This window comes from Amborella trichopoda, chromosome 1 (assembly GCF_054954075.1).
Source record: "Amborella trichopoda isolate Santa Cruz 75 chromosome 1, AtrichopodaSantaCruz75HAP2 v2.0, whole genome shotgun sequence".
Lineage (NCBI taxonomy): Eukaryota > Viridiplantae > Streptophyta > Magnoliopsida > Amborellales > Amborellaceae > Amborella > Amborella trichopoda.
In genome coordinates this window covers 53,844,161-53,858,432 of record NC_142336.1, presented here as the reverse complement: position 1 = coordinate 53,858,432, position 14,272 = coordinate 53,844,161, and positions in this window count along the sequence as shown.

The window sequence follows — 14,272 nt, the reverse complement described above, 5'->3', positions numbered from 1 at the left end:
CGCACACTCACACGCGCACACACTCACACTCACACGCGCACATGTGTGTCCGAGCATACGTGCGAGAGTGCCCCACGCATACTCACACATGCACACATGCGAACGTGCCCCACACACACTCACACATGCACACGTGCGAGCGTGCCCCACGCACACCCACACGCGTACACGTGTGTCCGAGCGCACGTGCGAGCGTGCCCCACGCACACTCACACATGCACAGGTGCGAGCGTGCCCTACGCACACTCACATGTGCACACGTGTGTCCGAGCGCACGTGCAAGCTTGCCCCACGCACACTCACACGCACGTGTGTGTCTAAACGCACATGCAAGGTTACCATAATATTTTTATACACATTTTATAATTCATATTGCATTGCATAGGTATTTATATACCAAATTTGAATACCCATCTTTCGATGTGAGATAATTCTCAAACATCATTAAATAAAAACGAAATGTAAATATAGTCTATTAATCAGCAATTTATAATCACATGTAGTTCTGGTTATGACTTTGAATTTTTTACTTGAGGTCCCAAGGTCGAATCCCCTTGGGCACCCCCTTGGGCATGTGTTGCATTTGAATCCCCTTAAGCATGTGTTGCATTTTTGTTGTGTATATAGTGGTTGGTATAAATATTTTTGTTGTTTTCGAATCCCCTTGGGCATGTGTTGCATTTTTGTTGTATATATAGTGGTTGTGTTACACCCCAAGAATTTACAATACTGTTATTCCTGAGGTGTGACAAACAAAACATATATACATCCATTGATAGGACAAATTTACAGTGGCGAGGTCTTACAAAGTAAATAAAAAAAGCTAGCACAACAACAGTATCTTCCAAGGTTTATCTTGACTAGCACTCAAAATGAATTCGCAGTTATCCTGAAAAAATGTTTACCATAGTTTGATGAGTTTGGCTACTCAGTAAGTGATCATCATAATCCTAAAAATAATCATGGTTGAAAGATATCAAATTTTCAAAAAGAAGATCTATTAACAGAAATGCATCAACAGTTTCACTTTCAATAAATGCATAATTAAGTATAATCCGAATAATTGAAATGTACATAACACTTTAACGACAGTGCATAATTCAAAGGATTTCACAAAATACCCTACTGGCGTCTCAAGTAGGTCACCTATATACCCCATCAGCTTCCTGATGGGTCCACTTAATCCCTATCGGAGTCCCAGATAGGTCCACTTAATCCCTACAGGTTCACTTATACCTCACAGGTGTACCGGATGAGACCACTTAATCCCTACAGGTCCACTTGTACCTCACCGGCGTACCGGATGAGTCCACTTAATCCCTACCGGCATCCCGGATAGGTCCACTTATACCTCACTGGCGAACCGGATGAGTCCACTTGCATACTTAAAATATTTCTAAATCTCTTTAAACATTCGAAAGCAACAATATCATGTACTCAATATATCACTGAAATCATTAATATGAATTTCACTGAAACCATTAATAGCAGTCACTTTCAATAACATTTTTAAAATAACCAATCAAATATTTTGGGCTCAAATTTAGAAAGGTAGCAGCTCGTAAAGACGTTCTAGCATAATTGCCAATTTAATATATATAGAAAAACTCTTATAAAAATTCAAGAATACAGAATTATCACAATTTATGGGATATCAATTCACAAATAAGCATTTCACGACAATGCTATAATCAATTGCAAAAATACCAATTTTTAAATAATAAGGCAGTCATTTGCGCATGAAATTTACCATGTCTAAATATTCAAAAACAGTAGAAAGAAATCTTACAATTTTACTAACAGCAAAAATATCACATTTATTTCTAATAATTTTATTAAAAAGATTATTTTTCAAAATAATGAGATCACTTGCGCATAAAATTTATCGTGCCTAAAATTCATAATAATAAGTAGAAATACTTATTTCATTTCATTTTTAAAAAGAGCGGATTATTTTTCAAGACAATGAAGTCACTTACACACAAAACTTATAAAATAAAGATCCTGGACAGAAATATCACTATTTATTAACAACATACTATTTTTCAAGAAGACGATGTCACTTACATTAACTCCGAGATTGGGGGAGCATCAGTTCCATCCCACATAAAAACATCGGTACTTTCTTCAGAGACTCGATGTGAATGAATAATCTTTTCCAGCGAAAAAAAATACATAAGTATCATTATTTAAACATAAACCCTAACCATGCTAGAGAGAGAGAAACCCGTTGATGGGGTTTTTGTTTGAGAGGGAAAAAGAAAAGCCTGCGGATGATGATGTTCAGCTTTAAGAGAGAGAAAAAAACGCGTTGATGGGTTTTAGTTTTAAGAGAGAGAAAGAGAAACCCATTGATGGGTTTTAGTTTTAAGAGAGAGAGAATGCCGAATCAAAAAAGGCACCTCAAGTGTTTATTTAAGGAGTTTACAATAAAGTCTTTGAGACGGTGGACCTAAGGTTCACCCAAATAAAATTAAATTATCAAGTAGATTAATAATAATATCGTTTTATATATTGTTAATATATAAAAAAAAATAGCAATATCTTAACGGTATCAAATTATTATTATAATTACTGATATATAATTATCATTTTATTTATTTATTTTGTATTTATTTTTGTTAACACCGTTAATATTATGATTATTATTAATTTCTTAATAAATATTTTTATTTTTATTTATTTATTATTATTATTTTTATTTTTTTGTTTGAAATTTTAGGATTATTACAAGTTGGTATAAATATAAATATTTTTGTTGTGTATAGTGGTTGGTATAAATATAAATATTTTGTAAATAATATAAAAAACATAAAAAATGAACAATAAAAAAATTAATTTTTTATATAACCATTAATTTTTGTTGTATAGTGGTATAATTATTTTTGTAAATAATATAAAAGGTATTAAAAAAATAAAAATAAAAAATTTATTCTATTTGAAATCTCCATCTTTCTACTAACAATCGCTTTTACTAAATTTATTATAGAAACCTAAAAAAATAAATTTTTGAAAAATTGAAGTGTTATTTTCAAAATTTGTATACATTTTATTAATTTTTACATTTGATAACCAAATCTTTTATTTTATTTATGAATTTTTACATTATAAATCATGTAATGTACTATTTTTCTTACAGTTGTCAATAATACATTTTAAATTAGATAATATTATAAAATATTTTTAATTTGTTATTATTTGTCTAATAAAATAATTATAAAATGTAAACTAATAATTATAATTTAAGTATATAATATTATAATTAGTGAGGTTGTAATAATTTTGGATTATAGTTAGTTAGGCTGTAATAGTTTGGGTTTTTTAGCGGGTTAGGGTTTTTTGCCAAAACGAGATTTTAATGGCCATTCTTTCATTGATTAGTCTACTCTTTATAATAGTCCATATATAATTATATATTTTATCCATGACAATTCTATGATTTTTCTTTTATGTGATGCAAATTTAATAGTTAAAATAAATTTATACAGGGCAAGAACATCTCAATATTCACAAATTGATAAAAAAAAATGAAAGTTAATAATGTAGTACCCTCATTTTTTATTGGATTCCTAAAAAACAACATTTATAATGAATTTTAGTAATTTTTTCGGATTTTTTTTAAGCTTTAATCAGACGGATTCAGCCGATTCCCGATCCAGATCGTCGATTCGCCGATCCGGATCGGTTTTTGAGGTGCCCGATCTGTGTCACCGATCCGTTTTTTAAACCATTGGTTGCAACAAATTAAAATATTAAAAAAATAATAGTCATAAAATAAAATGATGAATTTACCCCTGAAACTTTATAGGGGTATTTTACATAATTTTTATCATTCAAATTAATTGTTTCATATTTTATTCATGTGAATATCACTAAAGCGCACATACCTACAAACTTTCAGATCATTATAAATTGTAAAAAATATATTAAAATTTCAATATTATCTGACATCTGTGACCATGTAATAAACTTTGAATGGTGACAAAGCCATAAGTGAAGTACTATAGAACTTCGCCTACTTGCGTTTTGTAGTGTTTTTCCTATATATATATGAAAAAGTCTTCTCAATACCTATAGGCGAAAGTGAATAGTGATTTCGCCTACCCTCATTACCGTCCAAATTTCATCGTGCGGTCACAATTGTCCGATTGTATTTTGTTTTTCATTTTTTTCTACAAATTAGAATGACCTGAAATTTTAAAAGTATGTACATCTTACTGAGACGTATCTAACAAAAATATAAAAAAAATTATCTGTAAAAAAATTGATCAAAATACCCCTGAAACATTTTGGGAATATTTTGGTCAATTTTTTTCATGTAATTTTTTTTTTTTGAAGATTCCCCTATTTTTGATGAATATACGTTCCAAATTTCAGGTCATTCCGATTTGTAGAAAAACAAAATAAAAATAAAACACTACCAGACAATTGTGATTGTGCGATGAACTTTGGACGGTGATGAGGGTAAGCAAAATCAATGTTCATTTTTTCCTATATATATATATATATATATATGGGTTCTATAAGGTTGCAACCTTAAACAATCCAATTAAAGCGCACATCCAAATTTTATCATAACATATAATTTTGGTGTAAAAATTATTAGGATTATCTTAAAATGAATTTTCATATCTAATAATAGAATTTTAAACTTTAAAAATGGTTAAAATCAAGTAGATATATAAACATATAAAAATCTTGAAAATGGAAGTTTTAGATACCGTGTTGCAAAATGCATTATTTCTAGGATTCAAAATATATATATATATATATTTTTCATATTCATCGAGATGGTCAATTAGAGGGTTTTTCATCATTAAAACAACCTTTTCTTATGGATATTCGAGGTGTTTTTGTAATTATACATTTTAAGGTTGCAATTTTATATAAACTTTTTCCATATATAAAAGGGTAGAAATCTACATAAAATGGGAACCTTTCTAAACATATTACATGCATCTCAAATCAAAGAGATATATCAAAGACTCTTAATCTATTTAGATTTCTATTTGTTTTGAAAAACTTATCAATGTCAATTTCAATCTCAATCTCAATCTCCATAGTTGATTTTAGATTGCACCAAATTCAACATCTCTCTCATTTTCTGCCATTTTGTGGAAAAATCGAGAGAGTAATAATCACAGATATTTCCCCTTTATCTTATTTAGCCTTATGAATTGCCATCATTTACAAACTTTTGATCCCTGAATTTTAGGCAAAACGCCAAAAGCTAACTTTGAATGAAATTACTCATGAACCCTGCCGTGCAAGTGACGCTTCATTTCATCGTTTTCGAATCTAAAACTCTGCAATTTATTCAACAAAATCCACTTTTCAATTAAAAAAGTTATTTTTCAGGCGCTTAGCATCAATCAATTACACGGTGTCAGTGCAATGTTGTACACAAAATGTAACTAGGGGCGTTTGACTGGCTGGGCAGGCCCGCGGCTTTCGGGTTGGGTCCAGTTCCGGCGGGTGTAGCGTGTTTGTCTTTTGTTTTATTGTTTTATTTATTTATTTTGAACATTGGGCAGGATGTAGTTTCAAGCCACTCCTTAGTAGGCCCGGTGTATTTTCATGTTGGGCCTTGGCCTGGCCCAAATTTTTTTCATAAGATTTTAAAATAAAGTTTTCCTACATTTATAAAAGGCCTGTCCGGGCCCGATTATCAGGGTTCGAGCCATGTAGGTAAGATTTCAGGCGGGGCCCTGGCCGGACCTAGTTTACATGTTTTGGGCCAGGTAAAGGCTGGCTTGGGCCCAACCCAACCGACCTGCCCCTAAACAGCCCTAAGTGTGACCTTGGAGGCAAGTTATGATGGGATCATTTGATATCTCCCAAAATATGACGTTTTTAAGGTTACCATTACCTCCAACTTTCTGGTCCCCAGAGCCTTAACCATATCATCTTTGGACTCTCTTTTTAGTTTCTTTTTTTCTTTTTTTTTTTTTTCCTTTTTCTTTTTTCTTTATTTATTTATTTATTTATTTTCAATTTACTTGTCAAATATCAATATGTAGACACTCCAGTTAAGCTAAGGGAAATCCTAGGTGTCCAAGACCCTCAAACCCTAGGACCTAGACCTAGTCGCCTACCCAACGAACCTTGGACCCTAAGCCTACCTTTCAGCCCACCAAAATGCTCTGGTCCTACTAGGGAGAACACTGGGCTAGATGGTCCTCGGTCCACTACAATCCCATCCCCCATACACCTTAAGCCACAACACCAAAGTACCGAAAAAACATAGATTAGAAAATTAGAAAACCCCACTTAAAATACCGATCCACATAATTAAACTTGAAACCTAGCAAATCAGTTTAAACCCCTTAGAAAACCTTCTAAATTAGGCTAAAAACCTTTCAAATTTGGTCTATAATACCTTTAAATGTTCATACACCGCCTAAAAACTAGATTAGGAGACCTCCCAATACCATTAGGACCCTAATCGCCCCTAAGCACACCATAATGACCCAAACCCACAAACTGGCCTTTTGAATAAGGGAATTTTATCAAAATACATATAAGAGACCATCTATTTAATATTTGACTTAAATCTTTTGATTTAATTCACAATACCGACCAAAATACATATGAAGATGAGTTGAATAGCTGAAAAATCGTCAATTATTAACTGATGAATCGTGAGGTGCGTTTAGAAAAAAATCAATTTAAAAATAACAAAATTAAGGGTTCATCATCCCCAACGACTAACGCAAAAAAAAACATCTTATATGTCCTTGTTCCTTCGGTTTCACAAAAGAAAAATGAGAATATATTAAAATTCACATAAAAAATCAACTATTAATATTTTATCATGTTTTTAAATTTAATTTCAAAATACTCGTCAAAATATACATGACCATGGAATAGTAAAAAAAAGAGAAGTATTAAATTGTTGAACAATTAGTTATGTCTTAATTTTATCCCAATTTAATGAGAGGTATACGTCCCTTGCCACAAAGCCACCAACTAAACAAATAATGAAGCCCAATGCTCCTCACCAAAAAAAAGAACAAGAAAAATTTTAAATGATTTATCAGTTTGCCACAACTACAAAGATAAGAGAATCCAAATTATTTTCATGCTCGTTTGTATGGTTTTCTTTTGGTAGATCAACGGGGAATACACGCCCTAACCCATCTTTTAGGTAGATCAGTTGGGAATATACGCCCTAACTCATTTTAAAAATAGTTAGTAGTTTTCTAATGCAAATTTAGACCAGTAGTTGAGGATCAGACGGTGTTACCACCACGCCCTCAACCCGATTCCCACTCGTGTGTATAATTGTTTGTTGGCACATGCATGTGCACACACATAAAATGACAATAATTTTATGTATTTGAATTATTGGAAAAACTGTGGGTTTTATATAGAAAAATACCCAATTCAACCATATAATGATAATCGGGGGATTTTAAATTCTTTTGAAAAAAAGTTGTAAACATGATGAAATTAAAATAAAAACATGGGTATATATTTGAATGATTTGAATTCACCGGTGGGGAGAGGGCCCCTACCCTTGGTAGGAATTGAGCAAGGGTAGGAATTGAGCTGAGCAGGGTAGGAATTGAGCAAGGGTAGGAATTGAGCTTAAGACATAACGTTGCAAATCGTCAAGCGCTACCCAATTAAGACCGGGCTCTTTTCCTTTATTTTTGTGCTTAAGTGGTCCAAACTATTCATTGCACAAAATAAGGAATTGAATACTAGAAATTGCTCCCAATAGGGTCGTTTTGCCCTAAATATAAAAGAAAATGATTTCTGTTGTCACCATTGCCAAATTTTTTATAAAATGTTCCATTTGCTTATGACCATCGAAGAGTGCATAATTTCAGTCAAGGCCGTGATGTTCACTATGAAGATGTTGAAAAGGGGGTTAGGGTCGTGGTGGTAGCAACCCCACAACTTAGTCACCACTTTGTGGTTTTCATTCCCACCGCTAACACCACCTTGTTAACACTTTAAAAAGTCTAACTCTTTAAATATTTGAAAAAACGGGTAGAGCCTATCTTCCCCATTGAATTACCCTAAAAAACAATAGAAACAAAGAAACAGGGCCTGGCTTATAGATAAGACGAATAGAGGGTACAATGTCGTTCAGCCTTCGATTTATTTTGGTCTCATAATAGTGTTTCAAAACATAGGCCCAAATATGTTACTATGGTATTGGCACTATAATCTCTGATTAAACCACCCACTACCGCATGACCACTTTTTCCAAATTAACTAGCTGAGTCCATTTTAGGTACACCTGTTAATTGCCCTCCAGCTAAAAGAAGTATCCAATAAAACTCCATCAAAAACCCTTCTGGTTTTTTTATTTCTAAATGTCCTAAAGAATGACCGCTCTAAATATTTTCCATATGGCTTTTCTAATTTTTGGTATATTTGGGAGACCAAGATGGTCTACTATATCTAAGGATCTTCTTGGCACAATAATGGATAAGCCAATACCAGCACAAACCCAAATCCATATTTTCCGAGTAAATGGGAATCTTAAAAAAGGAAGATGGTCTTCATTTTCCTCATCATTCTTACATAACACGCAGATATTCACTATTACACTCCCTATCATTTTCAATTGATCAACGGTTTATACCTTCCCAAGGCCCACCACCTTTGTCAAAGTCTGAATCTTGTGAGGTATCAGCATTTCCAAATCTTCTCAAAGATGGGCCCATCTCAATATGTCATGGAACAAAACCAAAATACAAGGATTTAACTGAGAAAATAAGATCACTTTCCACCTCCTACATAGCCTCATTTGCAACCTCAGAACTTATATAAATCTCCTAGTTATATTGAATTTTGAGCTCTCATTAGGGATTAAGTTTGGTATTAGGAAATAATGTCAAAGAATAGAAGAGATAGTGCTTGGCTTTCATGTGATACGAATGCATATTTCGCCACTTTGCAAAGCAATGTATCTAGCCAATACCATATAATAATGAGCATGTTTGGTGAGATCTTTAAATTATCATTGAAATGACATAAAGTGGGCTACAAAAATAAGATATATATCTGGGAAGACGTGAGGAGTTTGGTGATTCAATTATAAAGAGGGAGCCACATGCAACTAATTGTGCTTTATCCATCCCAAACTTGATGCATTTATGTGCTTTTTCTGTTTTTGCAGTAGAGAAATCTTTGGTCCCCCTCTAAAGATGCGATCGATTCCTAAAAGTGAAGCACTCTCCAATTTCTTTTCACTTTATTGGATTATGGGATTATATATGGGGAAAAGGGTTTGTGAGCCGGCAGAATAATAGATAGTACAGGTAAGTGTAATGAGGATCAGATTGTTCACCAAATCGGTGAGAGCTTTGGTTCAGTTAAAATCAGTGCAATTTCTGATCGAATCGATTGAACCAATTTTTAGAAAAAAAAAAAAAAAAAGAAGTTTGATAAAATAGTTTTAAAATATAAAATATATTTTTAAAAAAGTTCTCAACTTTAATTAGATGGTCGAAAGATTAAAACTGATTAGTTTGACTAACCAAAACAGGTCAACTATTGATTTTGACCGATTTTCAAATAAACACAGTTTTTACTTTGGACTAGACCGTCCAAGACATGGGCTAACGGTCCGATTAGTCCGACCATTGGTTTAATCTGGTCCTGATAACTATGCTACATGAAGTTATGATAATATGCTATATCTAGTTCTCATGAAAATTCAATGGATCCAATGGTTAATATGTGTGGGCATCATTTAATTTAAAATTGTCTTACAAATTTTATTGACTTAAAATTTTGGAGACATGTGTACCTGATCTGCATGTACAAAAACATAATATGCTAAAAATTACCAAAATGCTATCACTCCTATCAGTGAATACTGGTTGTCAAGAGTTCAATTTGGGCCATCTAGTTTACAACTATTCCATGGGCCAAGTAGCTCGCACAATTTTTTATCCTTGTTAAAAAAAAATTTATTTACTATGAAATAGGAATACCATTATGGAGCACGATAATGGAATTAAGGCATTTTGATGAGGAAAAGTAAATGGCCGACATGGAAAAATCATAGAAATGATTTCAAGGCATAAAAGCCCAAGTCCACCCTTTCTTTTGGAAGGCATGTGTAGCATTTGAACAGTGGCTTGCTCCTCAATCATCAAGCCAAGAGGATGCTAATATGAGTCTAAATTTTGAACCCTTGTGAATACCTTCTCCTATGCATACTGAATTATTCATTTACACTACCTACTAGCACGCAAAGTGCACATTGTGAACTGCATATTATGACAACTCTCTCTCTCTCTCTCTCTCTCTCTCTCTCTCTCCATAATGGGCATGTATTTGGGGTTTCTATGCATGAAAAATAAGGGGTTGAAATGAAAAGCTCCACTGAATTGCATTAAAGCAAAGCTTGGGAAAAAATCCATTTGATGGTGTAACCCCTGTGATAACACCTCAAGATGTCAAATGCGAACATGGAGTAAGGCATGGTGTCACTTCTTTTCATGAGGTTAAAGAAAGATTCCTCTTGAATTTGAGTAAAATCTATTACGCATCCTTTGATATCTGATTTCACATCTAACCACTCTAATCTTACGTTTAACAACTTACGTTGCTTTTAGCTTCGGCCTTTTTAAAAAAGTAAACGGTCGATAGTTCTTTTTCCAAGTATTTTATAATGAGAAATGATCCTATAGGACTTTTTCCCACCCATGTGTGTAGGATCCAAAATGATTACCATTAAATTTGACACAGATATATAGAAAGTCAAGTCTCACACCCATGTGATAATTTTTTTAGAGATCCGTACCAATTTTAATGATAATCCTTTGAGGTCCTATACATATGGGTGGGGGAAAGTCCTATAAGATGGTTACTCTTTTATTATACACAAATACAATTGCAAGGAATCTATCCACACATTTGTTGTGTTTACCCTAGCTAGAAAATTTTGTTTACAACAACTCCTTTAAAAAAAGATAGAGGATATCACATAAGCGCATATACTATGCTCTTGCTGTAGTATGTTGTATGTTTAATCCTTCGGATGTGAAATTTTTGGAACCGATTAAAAACACCTAGATGATTATTTCTAAAAGAAAGAATTTGGATTTTGAGTTCTCTATCACTTAGATCACACCCTCCAATAGTTGGTCAGTCTTTTATTCAATCTCGAGGCATTATTTATTCAAGCACATAGAGAGAGTGCAATTTGACCTTTTTTTTCCCCTTAAATTAAGGTTAGTCAATGGGTTGAATAGACTACATCCCTAAAATTTGGAGTCTTAAAAGTACTTCTAGATTAGGTTTTACCTGAGGGAGAAAATAAACACTATACTCTTTCAAGAGCAAGAAATCTTTTGGCAACATATAATGGTCAATGCACTTCAGAAAATTGTTAAGGTAGTCAAATCAAGTCATTTGATACCCGTTTTAGAAATTCTTTCACTTAGGTGGCACCTTAAAAATAATCAACAAAAATGACCAAAATTTTCCAACTCGGGATTGGAAACCCTAAAGAAGAAAGGGCATTTTGGCGATTTCACCAACTCAAGTGGCATGATCTAAATGGCTATAGTTATTTACCATTAGAACCATGTAACAAGCATTTACAATGAAAAAAAATGAGTTTCTCTAATAGTTTGGTATTGCTAGCCCTAAACAAGTAGAGTATTTTTATCATTTGTCTTTTTGTTAAGCAGTTCCAAATTACCAACATGCCCTTCCTATTCAGGGATTCCATACTTGAACATGGGAATTCATTTGTCTCCACATATTTCAATAATATACTTGAACATTTTAATTTTTATTTTATTTTAAAAAAGAAGCCTATGGTTAAATGTGATGAGTTAACCACCTTAATTATTTCGTAATGTTGATTGACAATTATTTAATTGATGCCTTCCAATGTATGATTGTTACTAAACCACTTAAAAGATATTGCTTTCTTTAATGAAACAAGATATCCGTACTATATCGTTATATATAAAAAAAAACTCTTGAAAATATGCTTCTTGAAAATCATCTCCAAATTAAGTTGTGTTACCCTTTTTTTATTTATCTAGCGCCCTCCCCCTCTCTCCCCTCCAAATATTTATTTACCTATTTCACACTCAAGTCCCATATTTTAAGATTTATATTGATTTTAATTTAATTTTTTAATATACATATTGAGCTCAAATTTTGAGAGTTGATACTTATTGACCATATCATATTTGTAAAAAAAAAAAAAGTGTACAAAATATTTCAAAATAAATAAATCAAGCCAATCTACCACTAAAACTTTGAAATTTGTAGGTTTATTTTCGTTATTTAATTTAATTTACTTATTTTTAATATATTTAGGGGTGTGCTAGGTGAGAAGCTTGGGTGCACAAAATTTGAGCTTCGTCAGAAATATAAAAAAAAGGATAAAATTAAAATATAATATTCACTATAAAAAATGGGACATAAATGTAAAATATAATATACGGGACTGTATTAAATTTCAAAAATAGAAAAGGCTTTTTCAGTTAATTTTCCTTTTGTTTTATAGATAAATTTATCGTTTTTACCAACCCTCCACCAACAAATTTACCCAAAAATATACACATTTATGTTTGTTTCTTTGGTTTGGTTTTGTAGCAAATTCCAAATAACCACATCTTTTTTTAATTAGCTTTTTGGCACTATAAGTTTTTATTTGATTTTTTACTCAATATTTTTAAAATAAAGGTGCATCATTACAATATTGCAACAAGGCCAAGCAACAAATATAATTTAATGATGTTTTACAAAATCATAAAAGTGGTCGACATATCTCAATTAACATTAGAGGGTTTATATTTGAATTTTCATTTCACTTAGGCACTTTATTAAAAAAAGAAGAAGAAGAATGAAATGCGATTTAGTTCAAGTAGACGTCTCTACAAGGACAGGGGGAAAGCTAAAAAAAAAACAGGGATGAAAGTAGTGCAAAAAGATGTGGGGGACTTATGGGTCCACTGAGGGTATGACCTTTAATAGAGCAAAATAACATGATTTGTGTAGCGAACTCTAAATAGTTGGGATAAAGTTCTAGTGATGATGATGACCTTATCAATTTTTTAAAAAATATTAAAATTGCCCTTGTTTCAGGATTCCCAACTTTGAACAAGCGGGAGTACTTTTACGACATGCCTAAGAGGCTCCAAGCATGTGATGGGAGTACCCATTTGTTCGGGGTGGGTCAAATTATTAAAATGTCTCTATAAGTTAAGAGTTATCAATATTAAACAAGGTCAAATTCAAACATTTTTTAATATATTTTTTGAAGGGGTGCTATAGTGAAATAAAAATAAAAGAATTTGAACGCTAATTGGGAACGTTTAGCTCCTGCAAGAAGTTTTGACACCCTTTAAATAATATTTTCCAAATATTTATTGTCTAGTTTTGCAAGCATGAACAACATGGTGGCCACACCACTTAATGCATCAATTGGTGGTCCTCTTGGTGGATGGATGGATTAATTAGTTTCATGTTTGGTTTTGGGTGTAAAACTAAGTGGTTTTTTATTGTGTAGGTTTCCAATCTACTCTTGGATAGCCCATCGAGAACTTCGTAATTTTGAAATGAATTAGGATTACATTTTTTGGGATCTAAAAATTCTAAAAGGCACATAGACCTACTTGAGAATGGCCAAACATATCATATATTTTCATGTGTTAGCATAAATGAAAAAGAAAAATGCTTTTTTGAAGAAATTCGACGAGGCATTTTGTTAGCACCTAGAAAAGGTAAAATGTGCACACAGCCATGATTATGTAGGACCAACCAAATAAACCCTCTCTTTCCAGTAGGTTTCATAAAACCCGGAATCGGGTCAGGTGGAGGGCGAGTTGCAAAATCCACTTCCCGTTTCTCAATCAGTCTTCCAAAAGATTAAAAAAAAAGAAAAAAAGCCCCAAATAATTTTATGGTAGTTATTAAAAAAAGGGTGCCGTATGTATAGAGAGAAGGTTCTAAACAAATTAGAGTCTACCTTCAAATAGTGTCAATAAATATGGTTTCAATACTGGAAATCTTTGTGATAGTCTTAAAATATATTTTTATATTAAATTATAAAATTTAAAGCTTAAAAAATAGTGTAGAATGAGTAGATCTATGAAAACTTGAAAATTGACGGTCCAAAAATGCGTTACAAGATGCACTATTTTCAAAACTTAAAATCCATATTTTTTTCATGTACTTGTATCTTGATGTCCAGATGATTAATTTGAGGATATTTGAACATCAAAAGATCCTCTTCAAGTGGAATTTTTGAGGTGGGCACTAATTTGATTGTTTAGAGCCT